The sequence below is a fragment of the Plectropomus leopardus genome, chromosome 20 (assembly GCF_026936395.1).
Source record: "Plectropomus leopardus strain MGB_pleo_1.0 chromosome 20, ASM2693639v1, whole genome shotgun sequence".
In the NCBI taxonomy this organism is placed as follows: Eukaryota; Metazoa; Chordata; class Actinopteri; order Perciformes; family Serranidae; genus Plectropomus; species Plectropomus leopardus.
The window spans coordinates 28089706-28111025 of NC_142195.1; the positions used below are offsets into that span (position 1 = coordinate 28089706).

Below are 21320 nucleotides of genomic sequence, written 5' to 3' on the forward strand. Positions count from 1 at the left end.
AAGCAAAAAACAAGAATGACCTGAAGAAAGTGCTAAAAAATATGTTTTCTTTCACAATGCCTTTCACAACGATTTAATCTTTAAACCCTGAAAAAAAACTGTTCCGAATCTTTCCAAAACACATGAAAAAAGGCAATAAGCATCTTGTGAGATATGATCCATGAGTTTCAAGAAATTAACTAGGAGAAAATTATATTGTATACTTTTTAAGCACTATGTCCAGGTCATGCCCATGTTTTTATTTTATATAGATACTTTTAAAAAATGATTTATTTTTTTAAACTAATTTTCAGGTAATTTTCTCATACTTTCTTTGCATTTTTTCTTGCATTGCTCAATGCTTTCTTCGTATATATATATATTTAAGTAATCAAGCCAATTTGCTGAGGTTTCAAAGGGTTAAGACAATTATTTTATTTTTTTTTTACTTTTTTTTTCTTTATTTTTTTTTTTTATTATATTTTTCTGGACATTTTCTCCTAGTTTTTTTTTTTTTTTTACAATATCTATCTAATAATCCCCCCAAGCTAACTCCCAGGTCAGTTTGTTGTCACCTTTTATTTTATTTTATTCTAAATTTGATATGTAAATTATGAGGGAATTTGGGGATTAAGAAGTTCAGACTTCAGACAAATATTAAAATCTGTGCCAATAAAAACACGGTGCACTAATACTACAAAAAAGAAAAAAGATTTGGGTGAATTGGCCCTTTAATGTAGTGAAAGAAAACAACTTATAATCAACATTGAAAGCTGCTTTCTTCTCTGCTGACTAATTAGATGATGTTTGTTGTTTTCTCTTATTTTCCATCATAATTGCATTAAACTTCATCTGGAGACCTTCAGGCGCTGATCAGGGATCAGTATTAGTTTATCCTAATCCTGTTTGACCCGTGGGACAAAGACAATGAAACTGACATGAGCTCAGCGCTTAATGAGGACGACGACATTTAGCAAGAAGAGAGCGAACAGCAGGCACACGGGAATAATGTCTGAGCAACTCTTAAATTTATTTAAATCACGTTTACTGTCTGACTGCACGATGGTGCAGTTTTAGCGCTTCAGACGTTTGTATATAAAATATTATCTGTAACACACTTTCTGCTTGTAGGAGATGTGTTTAGTGTTTGGACTGGAGGCTTGATCCTGGAGGTCAGCCGGCCCGATTTTTATAGTTTTGTTTTTAAAATAAAACGATCCAAATGAGACAAACAAAAAAAACAATTCATTAACCCTTTGAAACCTGAAAAAAATAGTTTCACTTCTTCCAAAAACACGAGGGAAATACACCAAGCAACTTAACAAAACATGGCCCAAAAATGAGCAAGAAATTAGTAAAAAGTAATGAGAAAATTGCCTTAAAATAATAAAAGGGGGAAAAAAAGAAACAAAAAGATTAAAAAAAAAAACTTATGAAAATGGAAAAAAGAAATACTTTTTTTAAAATCTGTAAAGTTATTTTATATATGTAATTATAATATTTATGAATACAGTTTTCTGGAATTTTAAATAAATAAAAATTGTAGAAGAATAAAAGAATATTAATAAATATATAAATACATAAATAAATACTGACTACATGGCCTTAACAAAATAACATTTAGAATTATTGGACCATAAAAATACTAAAAAATAAATAAGCTACATGAATAACTGAATAAATAAATAAATATGGTGCATCAAATGGTAACATTTATATTTTAAACTGAGCATGGTCCCTTTTAAATAAATAAGGTAAAATAAATAAATAATACTGGAATGAACCTAGAAAATATTCCCTGTATTTTCAAATAATGTAGAATTGTGAATTATCTGCAGATAAACCCCAAAAATTACTACAAAAACATACTGCCTGCATGTTCTCTGCCATTTAAGATTAAATTAACGATTAAGTTTTGTAGCATGTGATCTGGGCTTTCGGCTTCACTTTAAATCGTCCCACATGAATTTCTGCTGAGATACACACACGTGCATTAATCTTTTTTTTAGTGGGTTTAAGATATTTTGGTTTAAACAGACAATCAACAGCAACAATTACAAGTATGAAATAAGAGTTTAGACTTGCTGTTCTCCAGTAGTCCACCAGATGTCCCCAGACTCTCCCTCCAGTCACCTGACTCCTCCGTCCACCTGCTCACCTGCTCCTCATCCCCCAATCAGCCCTCCAGGATTTACACCAGACCAGCTCCACCTGCCGCTCCTCATGCTGGTGCTCTGCGCTTTTGTCTCTGACACCTGAAACTTTCTTTTCTACGCGTCAGTAAGCTCACACACCTTCATCTTCTCATTAAATCTGAGTATTTTTATTTAAATTATATGTTCTCAAAGCAGAAACCTCTTTACAGAAATGTTTATTTATTAAGACTCACTCTGCGCTTAAATTTCTGCCCCATGTTACAAATTAAATAATTAAAGTTGTAATACTTTATGATGAATGAAACCTGGATCAGCATCTGTTTTCTTGTGCTTTTTTCAAACACTTCTCACAAGCTGTTTGATCCTTTTAAACCTGAAGAAAAAGTTTTGATTTCTTCCAGTAACATGAGGATAAACGCCATTATCAACTTTGCATAAAATCACCCACAAATTGCAAAAAAAAATATTGGAATGTGAAAAGAAAATGACTAAAATATAGTTTTAAAAAAGAGGGGGAGATATTAGAAAAATGATCAAATATTTATTATTATATTTATTTTTAATTAAAATTAGGTTGCACAAAAAATATAACACAATATATAAGACATTTTTTCTTTTTTTTTTAGTACTTTTTGCATTTTCATTTTTTGGTTTTTACTTTTTTTGTGTTGCATATTTTCAGATACATTTCTTGTAATTTTTTGATTCATTTTATGTTCATTTTTTTTGGTCATGTCTTGTTAAATTGCTTGTTGCCTTCTGCCCACATATGTGAAAGAAACACTTGTTCACGTAATTGGGTTAAAAGTTTATTATTATATCAAACATTTGTGTGAGTTAGGGAACCAAAAAGCCCGAAGTTGCTGTTTTGTGCTTGACTGTGTTTTGTTTGTTTCCGAGGGCTCATTACTGGAAACGATGGTGATGAAGACGTGGAAAAGATACGGATGGTTTGCCCTGAAAACCTAAAAAATTTTGGGAAAAGATCCACGATGGGGATGATTCAAGAAGACTCTGCTGCTGCTGCTGCTGCCTCAAGAATCGGTAAAAACAAAATTTAATCAAAATAACTATGTTTTTCACGTTTGCTTAAAACAGCATTTCTAACTTTTACACATGCGCTGCATTTTAAAAGGTCTATTATTAATTGACATTTAATCATTTTATAACATTTTTATGGGGAACACAATCAAAAGTTGTGCATCCAGCAGACATGGAACAACATTATCATACAATATTTGTCTTATTTTTAACTTTTTACTCAAACGTTCACTCTCCTGCTCTGTATTTTGTGTCTACCGGTCCCCAAATTTTCCTTGTAGTGTAGTATTTTCACAGTGTGTCCACCTGTCTTCACACAGTTGGCTGATTTTTTTTACCCCAGCCGCACTCGTCACTGTTAATCTGCTGGATGACTCACATGCAGAGACAGAGATGCAGCGCAGGGTGAAGCAGCGATGCATTTTATTTGTCAGATCGAGTCTGCCTGCATTTATAGGGTGATGATAACAGTTATGACCTCATTTCATACACTGCACGCTGCACGCACAATACTGACGCTGCAAAAAACAAGTCATATGCTCGTGTGCTCATGTTTTTACGCAAGTGCAAACAAGATTTCCCCTAAAACCAACACCACCCATCTCTTTTTTAACCAATATTTTTATTGAAATTTCAAGTGTATATTAAAACATGTTTATCAGTGTACAAATATATACCCTCATGCAGTCACACATTCCCTCAGATAATAAATAATGATGATGATGATAATAATAATAACAATAATGACTAGATAGATAATAAAAAAGAATAAATTAATATAAAAAATATAATATAAAATATAATATTAATAAAATAAAATTAATACAAATAAAATTAAAAGGCAGGATCAATACAGCTTTAGCTTTAATTCTTGTATTTTTGTCTCTTTTTTTTCGGCATATTTTTCCTCTCATCTCGGCGCTCTCTTCTTCTCTTGGTTTCTTCCTGTCAGACGGACAAAGTCCTCGGGGACAGTTTGAGGTTCGCTTCAGGACGCCTTTTTTTATTATTTATTTTTCCAGACGGCGACCACTTACTCACGAGACTCAGCGCTTTGCCAAAACTGTTCCACTAGGTTGTTTCATGCATGATGCCACCACCAGGGACACAAGCTGATGGGTTATGACATCCCTGCCACACACACACACACACACACACACACACACACACACACACACACACCCACCCACACACACACACACACACACACACACACACTTCTGGGCATGCAGGCCTAAAGAGCAAACACGCAGCATCTGGACAGTTTCTCTGAAGGACCTCAGACCCAGGGTTATTAATGACATTACTGAACACAGACGTGTACGTTTGCATGCAGAGCAGGCAGGAAGACACACACACACACACACACACACACACACACACACACACACACACTCAGGCACACTCAGACACAGCACACACGTCACTGACCTTAAGCTCTCAGCATGCACGGTCATGAATTTGGCATTTATCCGTCGTTTGTCATTAACGAAGCCTCCCTGTCTTCTGTGGTTTTCTGTCCCGCTGGTCTTTCATTCGTCTGGTTTCTCCTCGTCCTCCTTTAAAATTTGTCTTTCAACCAGAGCAACAGCATCACTGCTAAACTGTCTGGTGAAAATATCCGAATTTGGCAGATCTTTTCTGCCAGTCTGAAGGATTAAGTGTCCCTGTATGATTGAGAAAACCACCTTAAAAATGTGCTGTTCGTAGAGATCTTCTGTGTGTGAAGCGTCTGTTTTCACAGACATGGATTCAAACTTTATGTGCAACTCGGCTGATACACAGACGCATACACCTGCATGGTGTTATGTTTTTTGGTTGTTGTTGCTTGTGCAGCCAATGATTCACAAGACAATTTCTCACAACATTTTTGGAGTGCACCTCTGAAAAAACTTCTATTTTGAGGGCCATGTAGCCCTGAAACTTTACACTCTGTCCCAACAAGAATCAGGACAACGTACCTCGAGGCATGAATGTGCAAAACAGAAGGTAGAGCTAAGTTTTAGGGGCAACGGGTGTTTTCGGATTGAGCCTTGTTGTTGCAGAACAGCTGAAAGACCTTGAAAAAGAGAGTAATGAGTGGTTGCTCTGTAGGCTGATGATCAAACGTTGATAAAAAACCTTCAGGATAAACAGGAAGGACATCCAGGCACTTCAAAAGTGTGAAAAACCAGAAAAACAAGGAGGAATTACATTATAAAGCCTATTAAAAACTCCAACATGTTTTGACAACTGCAGGTCTTTATCAGGGAAACCAGCAAGGGTCAAAACTCCTTTTTAATAATGTAGCCACTAAAATAATGGCTTTTTAATGTCATTTCTCCTTGTTTTTGGAGTAGAAAAACCTCGCTGTTCCTTAAAAGCACAAAAAATGACATCTGCATCCTCTAAAATGAGGATGATTCATAAAGCCCGAAGCCTTCCTGACGTCTCCTCTTGTTCCAGCATTGGCGAAGTTTAAACTGCCTGTTTGTTATGACTTAATTTACCCTCATGAGCATGCCCGCTCTGTTCATCTCTATAATTACACACTCTTATCTTGTTATGGCTGTGCAGCATTTGGGATTACTCTCTCACGGGCAGCCCTTTGGCCGGCCTCTTGTCTGACCGCTGCACAAACGCAACTCCAGTTTTATCCCCGCAGCTCTTCTGCATCATTTGTGACTCCATCACATCTGAGTGCGGCCTCTTCTCGCTGTGCACTTTATCAAGTTAATACTGACAGGCGGCGCTGAGGTACTGCTCCGCTGATATGCAGGTCTCCTCTTATGTAATTAATGTGTTTGCATAACCGGCACTTAATTATGTAAATGTGTATGTGAGGAAAGAATCAGACATTAAACACCTCGAGCTAATAGCTGAAGTTTAATTAAGGAACTGGTGGTGAAAACAACAGCACACAAACACACACATGATCTCATAAAGTAGACTTTCACTGTGTGTGTGTGTGTGTGTGTGTGCTCATTTGTTTGGGGGAGATTTGGTCATGCATGGGGCTCCTCCTTTTGTTTATGTCATGGTCTTGATTCATATGTAAATAGATGTATAATAATAATAATAATAATAATAATAATAATAATAATAATAATAATAATAATAATAATAATAATAATAATAAGAATGAAAGCAAATAAACAAAAAATATATTTAAAAAAAATGAATGAATCAGTTAATGGTTTTATCTAAAAAACCCTAAAAAATAAAAAACCCTCAAAAAACCCCTCTATTTTGACTTGTAACGGAATATTCTTACATAAATGAATAAATAATTAATAATAATTAATTTAATTTAATTTAATTTATTTTATTTTATTTTATTTTATTTTATTTTATTTGTTGAGCAGATGCAGTGCTGTAATACCTGTGTCCATCATCTTAACCTGACGTTCAGACAGAGAGAAGAGCATGCTGAGGCCTGATTATAGTTTCTGAATTTCATTTCTTTAATCAGCAGACCTCAAACTCACGTTCTGCTTCATGAACTGACACTCTCCTCACAAAAAGCCTGTTTTGGCACATTCTCAAGGTTGAGTTAACATTGGGTTTTGTGCAAACGTCTGAGCCGGCGACATGTTTGGCCAATTAAGTGTTCAGTGTAGCGTAATTACACAGCAGGCGCAAAGTGGCGGAGAGGCCACCGGCACGTTATTAGACAACGAAGGAGCCACAAGAGGGCAACAGCAGGCCGGACGCTGCTGCACGCCCTGCATGACTCCTTCACTTTTAACTGAACCTTTGGAGGACAGAAAACGGTCCTCTGAGACTCAGCATCCAAAATTCAATAAATCACAGACCTCAGATCTAAATAAATAGTTTCATAAATAGGAGAAGGCCTTAGGGACGGTGCTTTATTTATCAGAGGAGGTGGCTGGGTTTTGCGGATACACGAGATGTGTTCAAGGACTTTGAATATCGAATGATAATTTTGTTACGTTACATTTTTACAGTTTCTCGGTGTGATAAATGATGTAAATCTGTAATTTTTATTTTGGTGGGCTCGTGGGTTTCGAAGGCACGTTTTCTTTAAAAACCACCCAAAAATAGAAAAAAGAAAAGAAAAAAGAAATTGGCAAACATTTTATAAGAAGTCATCAAAAATGTTTAAACAAAAAAAGAATCACTAAAAAGTTTTAAAGAGAAAAAAAGAAACTTAAATGAATATTATATGTAAAAAAGAAAATTGACAATTTTCTTTTACAATTAAAAAAAAGAAGTTTTAAAGAATAAACTCAACATAAAAAAATCACCAAAATTTCAAAAGGAAAAAAAATGCCAAAAATTTAAAAATTAAATAAATAAATTAAATAATTAAATAAATTTAAAAGAAAATAAAATTTTCAAAAAAAAATTACCTGTAATTTTAGGTGGTTTTTTTGTCTGATTTAACAGGCCCTCTTGCTTGTAAAGCATGTTTTCCTAAAAAGTCTCTAAGAATTAATATAATTTTTCAAATCTCCAGAAGAAAAAAAGAAAAAAGTTTGAAATGTATGTTTTCTTAAAAAAAAAATTGCCTGCTCCTCCCATAAGCCAAAAAACAACAAAACAAAACAACAACAAAAAACAAAGAAAACCAAACATAAGTCCATTCCCAGTGCTTAAAATACTCTGACACGCCTCCCTCTGTTTGCACCAGCTCCTCTCCTCATAAATAACTGTCAGTCTCTAATAATGATACTTGATGTTATTTGACTAAATATTCTTAGTTTGATGCACTTTCTGCTTTGATATGACTTTTAACAAATAGAGACTATTTTGCTACTAATCAATATATTTTTAATGATAGCATTTGCAAAGTACTCTGTTTCTACTCAGTACTCATTACTAACAGATATTATTATTTTTAACATCACAGTTCATAATTAAAATAAGATTTTTCAGGGTAAATAAGGTGCCAGAGTGCACAAAAAAGCATCCAAATAGAGCTAATAGACTAAATCCCAGAGCTGCCACAGTCTGTCGCTATGACACCGTGACATGTCGATTTCGCATGTCAGCGTAACATGAGTAACGTTGCTCCACTGACCGTTGGAGTAAATGGCTTAAGGTTAACTCTTGGCTACGTTTTCTGAATAATAGAATTACATAATCATTATGGGCTCTAATTGCACAGTGCATGCAGGCCTATTGGATTTGTATTGTATTGCACATAATAAGTGCAGCTGTTTGGCTTCAGGGGAAATAAAGGACCAAAAATAGATCTATTAGAAAGTATTCCCATATGGCGCATGAATACACGCTCGTACAGTCGCAGAGGGAACGGCACATTCAATCTATCAGACAAGAAAAACGACATTTGATAGTTTAGTTGGTGATTGTAGAATATTTTAGTGCCGCAGGAAAACTTTGATCCAATATTAAATGTACATTAATGTCAAAATGCTCCATTAACCCTTTAACACCTGGATGGACATTTCTTGTGCCATTTTAACCCCTGAAACCTGAGAAAAGGGATTTTTTAAAAATAAAATGATAAGAAAAAAAGCTATGAGCAACTTGACAAAAATGTTGGTTAAAAAAAATTGTAAAATGTGACGAGACAAAGCCCTGAAAATTAGCTTGGGGAGGACAGGAGGGGTAATAAATATTATCTCAAAAATAGAGAAAATTTTACACAAAACTACAGTTATAATTCTTAAAATTTATATATTTAAAGCTATCTTACAAAATAATAATAATAATAATAATAATAATAATAATAATAATAATTTTTGCATATTTTCTGTTTGGTTTTTTTTACTTTTTTTGTATGTTTGGGTTTTTTTTTGCAAATTTTGGGGATCATATCAACTTAAGTTGTTCATTGCCTGCTTCCTGTGTTTTTGCTCAGGTTTTGAAGCATTTAAATAAAAGTTTAGAATTAAAAATCTATCTTAAATAGAAGAATTATCAAAAATATATTTACTTTGTGTCACATTTCTTGCAGATGCATCTGTGATATCTGATTTTCATATAATTAGATTGTTAATACATCAATATTAGAGCACCATGTTACTGATGGAGACAGTTTTTTTTTATATATAGTTGGCTAATTAAGTCCAGCGGTTCCCACTCTAGGGGTTGGGCCCCTACAAACGGGTCACCAGATACATCTCAGGGGTCATCACGTGATCAATAGGAGAGGACAGAAGACAAAGCTAAGCTCTAATACATTCCTATAAAAAGTAATGCACCTGAATTCTCGTCCGTTCTCACTCCGAACTCGTCAAATAGCGCCGCTCTGTCAGTGTTTTGGCGAATGCAACGCCAAAAGCCGCCTTCCGCGTCCACCTGGAACGTGGCTGGACGGCATTTTTGGATGTGTGTTTTTCTGCACCTTACCACGCCTTTTTGCTTAAATCTAACCGTCCGTGACTTTGTTGCCTAATCCTCCTCGTCGTGACAGTCCGCACTGTTGTGTAAACATAAGGAGCGTGCTGCTTCATCCCACCGTGTGCATTTGTTGACATCACGGAAAGGTAAACAGCTGATGCAGAAGGACACTGAAAGAGTGGAACATGGCGTCAGATGAGACACACAGTCGGACAGAACCAGCGGCGTTGTTATGATACGCTGGTCCAATCAGTCGTTTGCGCGTGGTTGGACGATGCCGAACCGTGATTCCTAAAACTAACCTAACCTGTAAAGACGCTAATCCATTTGATACCATACGACGAATTTAAATAAACTTAACCAAAGGCAGACTTTTTTCTTTTTTTTAAGCAGCCACATGTCAACATGCGTGGGAACTGCAGGTTTAGTCTTTGGCACTTCATTGTACAACTACCTCATCATATGTTGTTGTTTTTTTTGCAATATCATAACTAATAACTATATTATTAGTTACTTAAGGTATTGCTTAACTTCAGTGTTAAATATTATAACTAATATTTGACACTGAAGTTAAGCAGAGTTGCAGTTTTAAATGGCATTGAAAGGAAATACTCAAATACAGTACCTTTAGTTACTTTCCATCACTGACAGAGTACAAGTTGCAGCAGAAAAAATGGTATTCAGGCTTTTTTTTCCCTCCTTATTGTGCCAACAATAGTGGCATCACCATTTTGTCTTCTGCTGATGAGATGAGAGTGGACGGTTTAGTTAAACAGAGAGAGAGAGAGGGAGAGAGGGGGAGAGGGGGGAGGGAGGCGGAGCGAGGCTCAGACTCCACTGAGAGTGAAGGAGGCTGGCAGTGAGGAGCAGAGTACCGGAGAGGATGCTGGATGCTGAGACGGAGCTGCTGGCGGTTCATTTTGAGTCACACTGAACTGAAGCAGCTTAAATCTCGACAGAAAGAAAAGAACATCAACAGATCTGTGTAAAAACGCCTCGGGTAAGACGGATATTTATTCTAAAACAATTACATTTTCATTAATGTAGTTTTTCTCTGATAGAAAAATCATCTTTTGATTGAACTTTTTTAAAAATGTATGGTTGGCTCGCAGCCTGAACATTTTTTGAATTTTTCTAAAGTTACAGTTAAACCATCTCATTGCTTATCAATTTTCAATAAAATAATTTTAAAATCATCATCCATCTATTACAAAAATTCAATTTAGATATATATATATAAATCCTCTCAATTACTTAAATGTAAAACCAATTTTGACATGATTTTTGACTGGAAAAATGTATATCATTATTTTCTGATCATTTTGATTTTTATGTCTTATTTCTACAAAATACCATATTCACACATAGCTGATGTCACCTGAGTTACATACTAGGATGCATGATGCCCACAGCCAGCCACAGCCTACTTACAAAATTTGATAATGTTATACAGGCCATATATATATATATATATATATATATATATATTTAATGTTTGTTGTATTTATATTTGTCTTATTTTCATAAAATATAAGCCGACAAAATATATACATCTTAAACATTTAACTAACATATTCTCTGTGTAAATTACTGCTGTTATAGATTATTTCTGTGTATATAAATATATGATGAGAGTTTATCTTTTCATCATCCACAGTGGCATTATTATTTTTATAAACACAAACACATCATGTGAGCAAATTTGTGGTTGTGACGTAATTTGGAGCCAAATTCTGCGCAACAGCAATTTCATCGGCATCAAGCTCCTGCCCATTCGCCCATTTGACCCAATTATTGAACACAAACACACAGATTGGCACACACAGCTGTCAATCAGGACATCCAACCTCCCGTTTTATGGCGTCAAATAACTCTTCAGAACTAAACTTATGAGAAAAATTTACACTTGAACAAACAATAGTGAGATAAGGGATACCTAAAATGACAGAAACCATCTTTGGTTTTTTGGCGTGTACGTTGTACACACATGTCCCATTCACTTACATGGAGGGGGCGGGGTTTATGGCCTATACTGCAGCCGGCCACCAGGGGGTGATAAAGACGTTTCGGATCATTTTTATACAGTCTGTTGTAAAGTAATGAGCATGGAGTCCATTTTTTCTGCAAAACACTAAATAAGTATATAGTCAGGAAAAAAAATTAAGTTTTCACTTTGAATTTTGTCTGAATTAAGCAAATATTATTATTATTGTTACCGTCAGCAAGAGCCAGGCTAGCAGTTTCCCCCTGTTTCCAGTCTTTATGCTAAGCTAAGCTAACTGTCCCTTGGCTGGAAGTCCAGCTGATTTTAAAGGTTTACAAATATTTATTGCCACGCTTCTCTGCAGAATGTTCAAACTCAGTTTGATTATATTTGTATTTTTCCTTAACATATTGAAATTCTAATAATACATTTATTTTCGCCCCATTTTTTTATTTTTTCAAAAATTAGTTGAAAATACATCACTGCAAGAATCAAGCTTTATATTTGATTATTTGTGTTCTTGTTTGGGTCCCAGACTTTGAATATGCCCCCTCAGCTGAGTTTAAGTTGACTAATTCTGAAAAAAAGATCTGATCTGATCTGATCTGATCTGATCTGATATCAGGCAAAAACACAGTTTTTGCTACTGTAAAAAAATCCATTCAGCCGCTTTGGAGATATGAACATCTTAAGGTTTGCACACAAACCTGAGGGCGCAGGTTTCAAGGAGAAAATGATAATTTAACGTCATTATGCTATAAGCTGTAGGTGGGTGATTTCATCATATCAACATATTGACCCAAGGAAACATACAATGAGCATTTGACCTCGACAAAAAACAGCTGAGAGCATAAAACCATTTAAAAATCTCCTTAATGTTTCATATATAAGAGGTTACTGAGCTGGACATCATTGGAGCTTGGCTGTATTTTCATATATAACAGACATAAGAGAGGTGATATTGATTTTAGCATCTAATTCTTGGCAAGACAGCAAATATGCGTATTTATCAAAATATTGAACTGTTTCTTTAAAAAAATGATTGTCCTTTGCATACCTTTGCACACTTCTTCAGGTTATATAGAGTCTTTAAAAACAAAGTCAGAAATTGCTTTGCAGCATACAGATGTAGAAATATAAGAGACAAACATCTGTAAACAAGAAGAAAACACAAATACAGAGGACAAAAATGAAGTATAGCGCCTATCCATGAAAGGCGTGTTGGTACAAAGAGGTTTTGACAAGTTTTTTGAGGCAGTTTATGGAGTTATGGCTAAAGGTGAAAGCATGATCTGCCATGGATGTGCAGAGGGAGCGAGGTGTGAACAGGAGACCCTGTCTGGTTGATCAGAGTGGCGTACAGCTGCTATATGCAAGAATTTGGAGATGTGTAAAGGTGTAAAACCGTGTAGAGGCTTGTATGTGATCGGCAGAGTCTTGCAGTCTGTTTTGTACTTTACGAGGATCCAGTGAAGAGAGTGAAGCAGCAGCAGTGAAGTCAAAGCTGAGAGAGAAGAGGAAGAAAAGGAAGCTCAGAGTGTGCGTGAAATCGATTTGCAATACTGGAACACTCACTTTTTTATTTGCTCTATCATCCTCAGCCACAGTCGACATTATTGAGCCCCCCTCCTCTTTCCCATGCTCCCTGTAATCCTCGCTGAATGCTCCTTTTGACCCCCAATCAGCTGTATTGACTGTATTGTGTGTGAGGTGGGTGGCGGTGGATTATAGCGGCCGCTGAGCGCTCAGGTGCTGACTGATGTGGCTAATGTGCTTCAGCAGAGACGCTTCACGCCGACTCAACACCCCCTGCCTGCTGAACTCAGGGGAAATATTTCCTACTGTGGGTTTTTTTTCTTTTTTTTTCGTGTCTGTGCTTTTTGAGATGTTGGCGTTCAAGACTTAATTGTCTCGAGTGCTGCTTTTACGAGCGAAACAGCTCAGCGGCAAAATAGCTGCTGTCAGTATGAGGTTAATTAGACTTCAGCTGTTTAAGATAATGTAAGTTAAATTTAACTCAGTCTGTTGAAGGGCCAACTCTCCCAAATTACAAAAACATAAATGCTCCAAGCATTGCCTAGAATCCAAAAAATAAGGATAGGAATGATTTAAGCATCATTTATGAGAGCAGTCAGCAACTCAAATAAAATATCCTGCAAACTACAATAAAAAAAAGAAATTACCTTAAAATTAGCCTAAAAATATAGAGATATAAATTATAATCATAAAACAAGGGTAAAATATTAAGAAAAATATAGAAAATAATTATTAAAATTCATTATTAAAATTAAGCCACAGAAAAATATTGTCTATTATTATTATTATTATTATTATTATTTCTGTTTTTTACCAATATCTTGCTAACATTTGGGTCATTTCTTGTTAAGTCGCTAATTGCCTTTTCTCTATGTTTTTTTTTCTTTTTTTTGCTGACCCCCAGAAAGTACTCTTTTGACTCATAATTCTCTTTTAATGCAAATTTTGGTGCCTGTGGATTGTATTTTGTCCCCCTTTGTGTCTCTGCAACTTTGTCTTCTCACTGCTGACTGTCCTGTCAATGGGACCAACCTACTTAAATTAAACTTAAATAAATATGTAGCATTTTGTACCATTAAATAGAACGTATGTACACACCAAATGTATATGCACCTGACACACAAAGCCACTGTGTAAAGTAATAAAAGTCAGTGATGTATATTACTGATAGATTTTATTTGGGCACCTGTCCAGCCTAAGTGCGGTGAAATTGCCTCTCTCATCATAAATCGGTTTCAGGGTCGAGGTCAAGTCCATTCGGACCTAATCCATCAGAGCAACCACTTGAAATTCATGAATTTCCCATTTCCCCATCACTTCCAGTAAGGACACGATCCACATGAACTCATTTGCCCGAGCGTTTAACAATTTGGACGGTTGAAATGTCCAGTAATTGACTTTCCTCCTCCTCAGATCTGCAGCTGAGGCATTATTGTTAACGCTCAGGAATTCTCTCAGCGGGAACAGCAGATGTGCCGCACAGATCCACCGTGGGCTCCAGACTAGCTGGATGTCACGAGCACACTTGAAATTGTTCGCAGCCAGAAAGGACGGGCGGGGGGGGAGATGTGTATTTATGTGTAAGTGTGTGTCACACAAACACAGCTGTAAACGGAAAACTACTACGACATTTTCATACGCTGCTGTGTGAGGGTGTTTCCTCTGTGACCTGGATATTCTGCCAGAGACCTCAGAGGCAAAAACTCCAGACACACGCCACCACCAGATACTCTTTATTTCTGATGGATGCTCCATGGACGCCCCTTTTTAAACCATTAAAAAAAAATGAAAATAATTTGAGGGTCCTGATACAGTGATGCCAGATGAGAAACTGTTTTTTTTTGTTTTTTGAATTATTGAAACCAAATGAAAACGTAAGAGTAAAAGTGGCATCAGTGCAGCCTTAATGCAAATAAATAAATAAATAAATAAATAAATAAATAAATAAATAAATACATTTAAAACAAAAAATAAGATAGAATAGAATAAAATAAAATAAAAAGTTTAAGTAAGCTTAAAAGTATCTTGAAAAAAATAGTTAATAAAAAAAGGAGTTTCCCAGCTTGGGATTTTTGGTTCTAAAAATGTTCTTAAAATGGTACAATGAAACCAATGCAATGTTTAAGAATTTTTTTCAGTAGCAAGGTTTTTTTAATTCCCAGAACTTTATTTTAAAAGTTAGGATAACATTCCCTATTTACATAAAAACATGTTAAAATGTTTTTTTTTAATCGTTTACATGTCACATTACATTATATTTTCATTAAGAAGATATTCTCTAATCTTAGTCCTTAATAACATGTTCTGAATGTTGCTTTTAAATAATCATTAAATTAAGTTTTTAACACTTTTAAGGACAGAATACATTCAGCTGTAAACACTTTTTGCAAGTTGGTGATAATACAGCGGCATAAATGAGTGGATTGTCTGTTTTTTAATGTGAAAATATAATAGTTAAAGCAGCAGGCAGCTTTGCAGCAACAGCGCTGCCTGTGTGAATGCTGCAAGGGTGCGAACAGCAGCAGTTCAGCAAGGTAGCAGTCACGCGCTGCTCATGTATGCAGTGTGGCCCGGAAATAAGCGATGATTGGGCACAAACGCATCGTCTTGGTCAAATCACAGCAAGAATAACCGCCTGATCTGACACACGGTCATCTTGACAGACAGAAACACTTGAAATTGTTTCTCGGGGCTGTAAATGTGAACGACGTGAACAATGATGATGTTTACAGACTGTTTTGAAGCGAGATTGAATGTTGACAGATGAGCGTGTCATATGTGATGACTCCTCTCACAGGATGGGGTGTCGGTTCATCTCTGACCTTGTTTCTCCTCATTATTTCATCTCTGTCTTCAGACACACACACACATACAGTAGACAGACACACACACAGACAGACTGTCCGCCTGAGGTTTGTGTTCTGTTTAGTGGCTTCAGCGCTGCCTCTGGTGTATAAACACACGCTAAGAGACACTCAGAATCTGTGATTTACACTCACCATATGGGTGTTTGCTCCTGTACTGAACTTGTCATGCAGAGCACTCCTGTCATTCGCACACACACACACACACACACACACACACACACACACACACACAAACACACAGATGGCCACAAGCTGCTAATTATAACTGCCATTACATTTAATGTCTTTTTTTTTTTTAAATAATTACATACTCGCGGTCTAACGACATTATCACTGAAATCCTAACAGATTTCTTCAAAATTGTCTTTTGAGAGAGAGATGATGGGAAATGGAGAGAGAGAGAGAGAGATGGGGGATTACATGCAACAAAGGTCCCCGGCTGGATTTCAGTTCATCAGCTTTAAGCCAGAGGCCACCAGGGAGCCTCAAATCCACACAGATCCACACAGCCACGCTCACGACTCTGTGAAGCTGCACAAAACTCTTCACACTGACAACACTGACACGATGATGTTTAGCAGAGATGCTGACAACCATCTCTATTATTTTATTTTGACTTATTTTATTTACTTGGTAAATGGATGGGAAATGCTCCAAACCCCTCGTTGTCGCTATAACACAGCTGTAAATATCCCAAACGTTAAAAAATTCCTGCTTTTGTTGCTATAATATGACTGGAAATAACCTAGAAACTATGTCGTATATACATATGGAGCTGAAAATGTTCTGGCCTCTCGCTGAAAAATATTAGCTTTTGTCACTTTAAACATTGTTGAAAATGCCCTGAAATTTAAAAATAGACCTAAGTTTCCAAAAATCTTGTTGAAAAATATATGCTTTTGTTGCTGTAAATTTTACCAAACTCCTGTTAAAAGTAAGCTGATTCTGTCACTACAAACATAATTGAAAATGCCCCAAATCTCATTAAAAAGTATTGGCTCTATTGCTGTAAATTTCTCAAACTTCTGTTAAATTTTTTACATTTTTTTTTTGCCATAGTTTTTCAAACTGTTATTAAAAAATACCCGCTTTAGTTGCTACAAACATTTTTGAAAATACTTTGAGCTCTCATTAAAGAATATCTTTTATTGCTGTAAATTCCCAAAATTCTTGTGAAAAAATATCCGCCAATGTTCGTGTCGAACAGTGTGTGCAGTGGTGATGTCTGCTGCCTTGCAGCTGACTTATTAAAACTTGAGCCATGGTGGTCCTGGAGAAAGTTTTTAAAAATGTATTATTATTATTATTTTATTATTTATTTATCAAAAATAATTTATTTATTTATTGTGTTCAGTTTATTAATAATAATTATTATGTTTTTTAACCGCATTTCATTGCAATCCATCAAATAGTTGTTGACATATTCAAGTCAAAGTGGCGGACAGCCCGTGTGATATTTCCATCCGTTGAGCCTCATGTTAAGCATCTTTAAACAGATGCCTCCTTATGACTAACAGCATCCCTCCTTTTTTCATCCCTCGACCTACTTGTGTACGATGTGAAAGCCATCGAGTCTTTCACTCTCATGTGTTTTGTTGTCCTGCCTCCTCGTCCTCCTCTACACAGACTAGTCATTTCTAGAAAACTCTGACGTCAAAGCTTTCGGCTACACATGTCAGGATGAACACCAGATTACTCTTATATCTCAGTTGGCTTTACCAGGAGTTATTGTGTGTGTATGTGTGTGTGTGTGTGTGTGTGTGTGTGTGTGTGTGTGTGTGTGTGTATGTTGATGCAAGGGTTAACCATGTCCAGAGAGTCATCAGACGGGATAAAGTAGGTGGTGATGTCTCTTTGCAGAACTAAGCTCCATAAGCTGCTTCCTCACTCGTGTGGCGAGCCTCAGCGGAGGAGTGGAGGGTCGTCCAGTGTGCTGGGGGGGGCGGGAAAGCGGAGAGCATGAATGGGTGGATGGATGATGATGAATGGATGATGGTGGATTGACAGGAGAAGTGACAGCTGGGAGGAGTGGGATGGACGAATGTGCTGAAATGTTCCAGTCTAATTCAGACGGGAGAGTTTGGACTCCCTGGGGAATGTTCTGTGTACCGTGAATAACTGTTTCTGTGGATGAAACAGCCTGGACCTGGTTTCCTGAGAGATGACTAACCTCTTTTAAGGTCAGACCACTGATTCAATGCCCTGAACCAACACGCGTGCTGTCCCACCTGTCCTAAAATAATGTCCCAAAATCTGTAAAATGTTCTAACATCTGCGAAATGTCCTAATGCTCCAGACTCCTGGAAACGTCCTAAAATCTAAGAAATCTCCTAATTCCATTAAATGTCTTGAAATCCTAGAAATGTTCTAAATTCCAAGAAATGTCCTGTAATGTATAAAAATCCTAGAAATGTCCCAAAATCTGAAACATGTTTTAAATCTGTGAAACACCCTTAAATTCTTGAAATGTCCGAAAGTCAGTAATTTATGCAACTTAGGGGCGTCCAGCGTGACTCGCCGCCTCTGGAAACTACCAAAAAACAGCTTTGTTGATTTAAAGACAGATTCTGGAGCACATTTTGACAAACTCTTCTCGTACTTTGAGATAAGTTTTTAAACGAAGCGCTCTGTCTTCCAGTAACAGCAAACAGAGTGAAAGTGGCGTACAGCGTCCAATTCTGGGAACGAATGTGCCAGAAAATGTCCCTGTGGACGTTTCCTGGCATCTGTCTTCTGTCATGTCAGATTCCTCCTCCTCGCTCCCCTCATCTGGCCCTTCCTGCCCTTTTCCTCACCTGCCGCTCGTACGCTCTTCCAGTCCGATTCAGATCGTCTTGTGTTTTGATGCAAAGCTTTACAGGTTTTTTTCTGTCCCTGGCTCACCTGACCCTCCTGCCATAACCCGAATCTCAGACGTTGCCTCTTCTGCCTTCCTCTCACTGGTTTTGTTTGCCCGGGTGACTGATTGTGCAATATTTTGACCTTTGCTCGTCTGACTGAGTAAAAGTAAACTCGTCTGCTGTATTTACTGTAACATCGACGTGCGTCGGGAATCATAACTGGCTGGTTTGCTCAGAAATGTGTCGAAGTCGAGGTGGTCGCAGCTGATTTACTCAACGATCTGGCTGCTGTTTGAAGTTTACTGCAGTGGGGATTTGCAAGTTGTGAGGTCTTTTAGAGTAGAATCACACAAGTAGAACATGCGGTCATGTTGTTTAAATACACTTTACTGGAAGAGTCACTGGACAAACTGACCATGGAGATCTGTATTTATTTTTAGTGTGAGCTGCACGTTGTTGACCAATCAGGGGATTTGTTTAATCAGCAACTTGCAGGTTTTGTCTGTACTGCACTGTGAGTAAATACAACGTGCAAAATGTAGAAAAAGACGCAGTGTAGAAGATGATTAAAAACGTAACTTTAAAGCTCCAGTGTGTAGGATTCAGGGGAGATGTTGACAGAAATGGAAACATCCTGATTTTAGGACATTTCCCAGATTTTAGGACATCTCTCGGATTTTAGGACATTTGTGGGATTTTAGGATGTTTCTAGGATTTTAGGACATATCTTGGACTTTAGAACATTTCTAGGATTTTAGGATGTTTCTAGGATTTTAGGGCATATTTTGGATTTTAGGGCATACAGTATCTTGGACTAGGGTTTTAGGATATGATTTTAGGACATTTCCCGGATTTTAGGATATTTTATCGGATTTCAGGATGTTTCTAGGATTTTAGGACAAATCTTGGACTTTCGAACTTTTCTCGGGTTTTTAGAATATTTCTGGGATTTTAGGAAGTTTCTTGTATTTAGGATGTTTTGAGGATTTTAGGATGTTCCATCTCTAGAAAAGTTTAATTTTTTGCTCTTAATTGAGGGAAAAAACAAAATGAAACTATACAAATATTCTGCAAACTTTGTGTTGTAAACACCCATAAAAATATGCCCTTCTCTGGTTTTATGAGGGAATATATTTAACATTTAAGTGCGTTCAACTTGGATTATTCTCCAAATAAAGATGTTTAGATAATCTGATCATGTCTCTGTCACCAGTTTGACGGCATCATGTTTTTAGAGCTTTTAGAGCCTTAGAGATTTTCTTTTACCTGAGATGACAAAAAAAGCTTTATTGATATTTCCGTATTGATTCATTGATTTACAACAGTGAGATAGTATTTCATGGACCTCAGCACTTTTTTCTTTCTTGTGCTCCCAAAACATGAATATGGAATATATGAATTAAAAAAACAGTCAAAGCGGTCTGAAGCAGGGAGGCCTCTCGGCGTCACAGGACACACAACAGGATGACGCAATCTGTCAGAGTTTTCCTCCCTGCAGCACTCACACGCACACACACGCTCACACACAATGTGTTTGCTTGTGTGCTGACATGAATAACTTGTGTTTGTGTGTGTGCATGCGCATATGTGTGTGTGTGTGTGTGTGTGTGTGTGTGTGTGTGTGTGTGTGTGTGTGTGTGTGGCCCTGCAGCTCTTAGTCAGCCCACATAGTCTCATGGAGCTAAAATGCCTTGGTTTCCTTTTACTTCACGTCAGTTTGCAATGCTTTTCTCTGGGCCGCTGACTGTGTGTGACAGGTCCTCCCTCTGCACACACAGACTGTGCGTGCGCATGTGTGTGTGAAAGTCAGAGGGACAGTGTGCATGCGTGTGTGTTTGTGTGCACAGTTTTAGCATGTCAATTTGTGCTAATGTTAATGCCAGGTTGGCGAAGGTCTTAATTACAGAAGACCTACTTTACTGCTCTCGCTGGCAGTGGAGGAAGAGACAATGTGAGTGAGCAGCCGAGAGACAGGCGTGCAAACAGAGAGACAGACAGAAGAAGAAGAGTGATAAACTGAGAGATACAGAAAAGCAAACACCACAGAACAGCACCTCACACTTCATGTTCTCCTTAACTGACCTCAGAGAGAGAGAAATGTTGCTGTGTTGGATGAAACTCTGCAGACATGCCAGCAGCTCTCTGATCTCTGAGGCTGCTCTCATGCACAGAGGTGCTTTGAGTTCAGTGCTAACATGCTAATGTTAAAGGAATACTTCACCCACAAAATCAGCTCATTCTCATCGAAAATTAATGAAATTGCTGTTGACATCTACATATGAGGCATTAGGTGTCCTCCTGCATCTGTTGTTGATGATCCAGGAGGCAGTGTCAATTTACGCCTGTTAAATGCACTGTGGCTTTTTAAAAATACTCTTCAGTTTTCACAGAAATGTGCAGTTTCTGCTCCTTAGATGCAAACAGTCTTTTTCAAAATGAACTTGCAGCGGTAAAACATCTCATATTTATGTTTATTTTCTTGTGCAGCACAAGCACGAGGTTAGGTTTAGAAAAAACCATCATGATTTGGCTCAACATTCATATGGGAAACAAACAGTGTGCTCCCAGGTGAAAGTCCAGGGTTTGTTGGACCCAAACACCCAAAAGG

General features: G+C 37.0%; 1 protein-coding gene across 3 annotated transcripts in view; it reads left to right on the top strand.

Moving 5' to 3' along the window:
* Nucleotides 1-527: 527 nt before the first annotated feature.
* rph3aa (rabphilin 3A homolog (mouse), a) overlaps nt 528-21320 on the top strand; it is a 41530-nt gene continuing 20737 nt past the window's right edge. Inside the window, exon 1 of one of the 3 annotated variants that reach the window (XM_042509905.2) lies at nt 528-3179. The gene's annotated coding sequence lies outside the window, so the exon portion shown is untranslated. Of the gene's footprint in view, nt 3180-10345; nt 10486-17779; nt 18053-21320 lie in introns of those variants that run through there. The other 2 variants (XM_088071524.1, XM_042509906.2) reach the window with 2 other exon arrangements.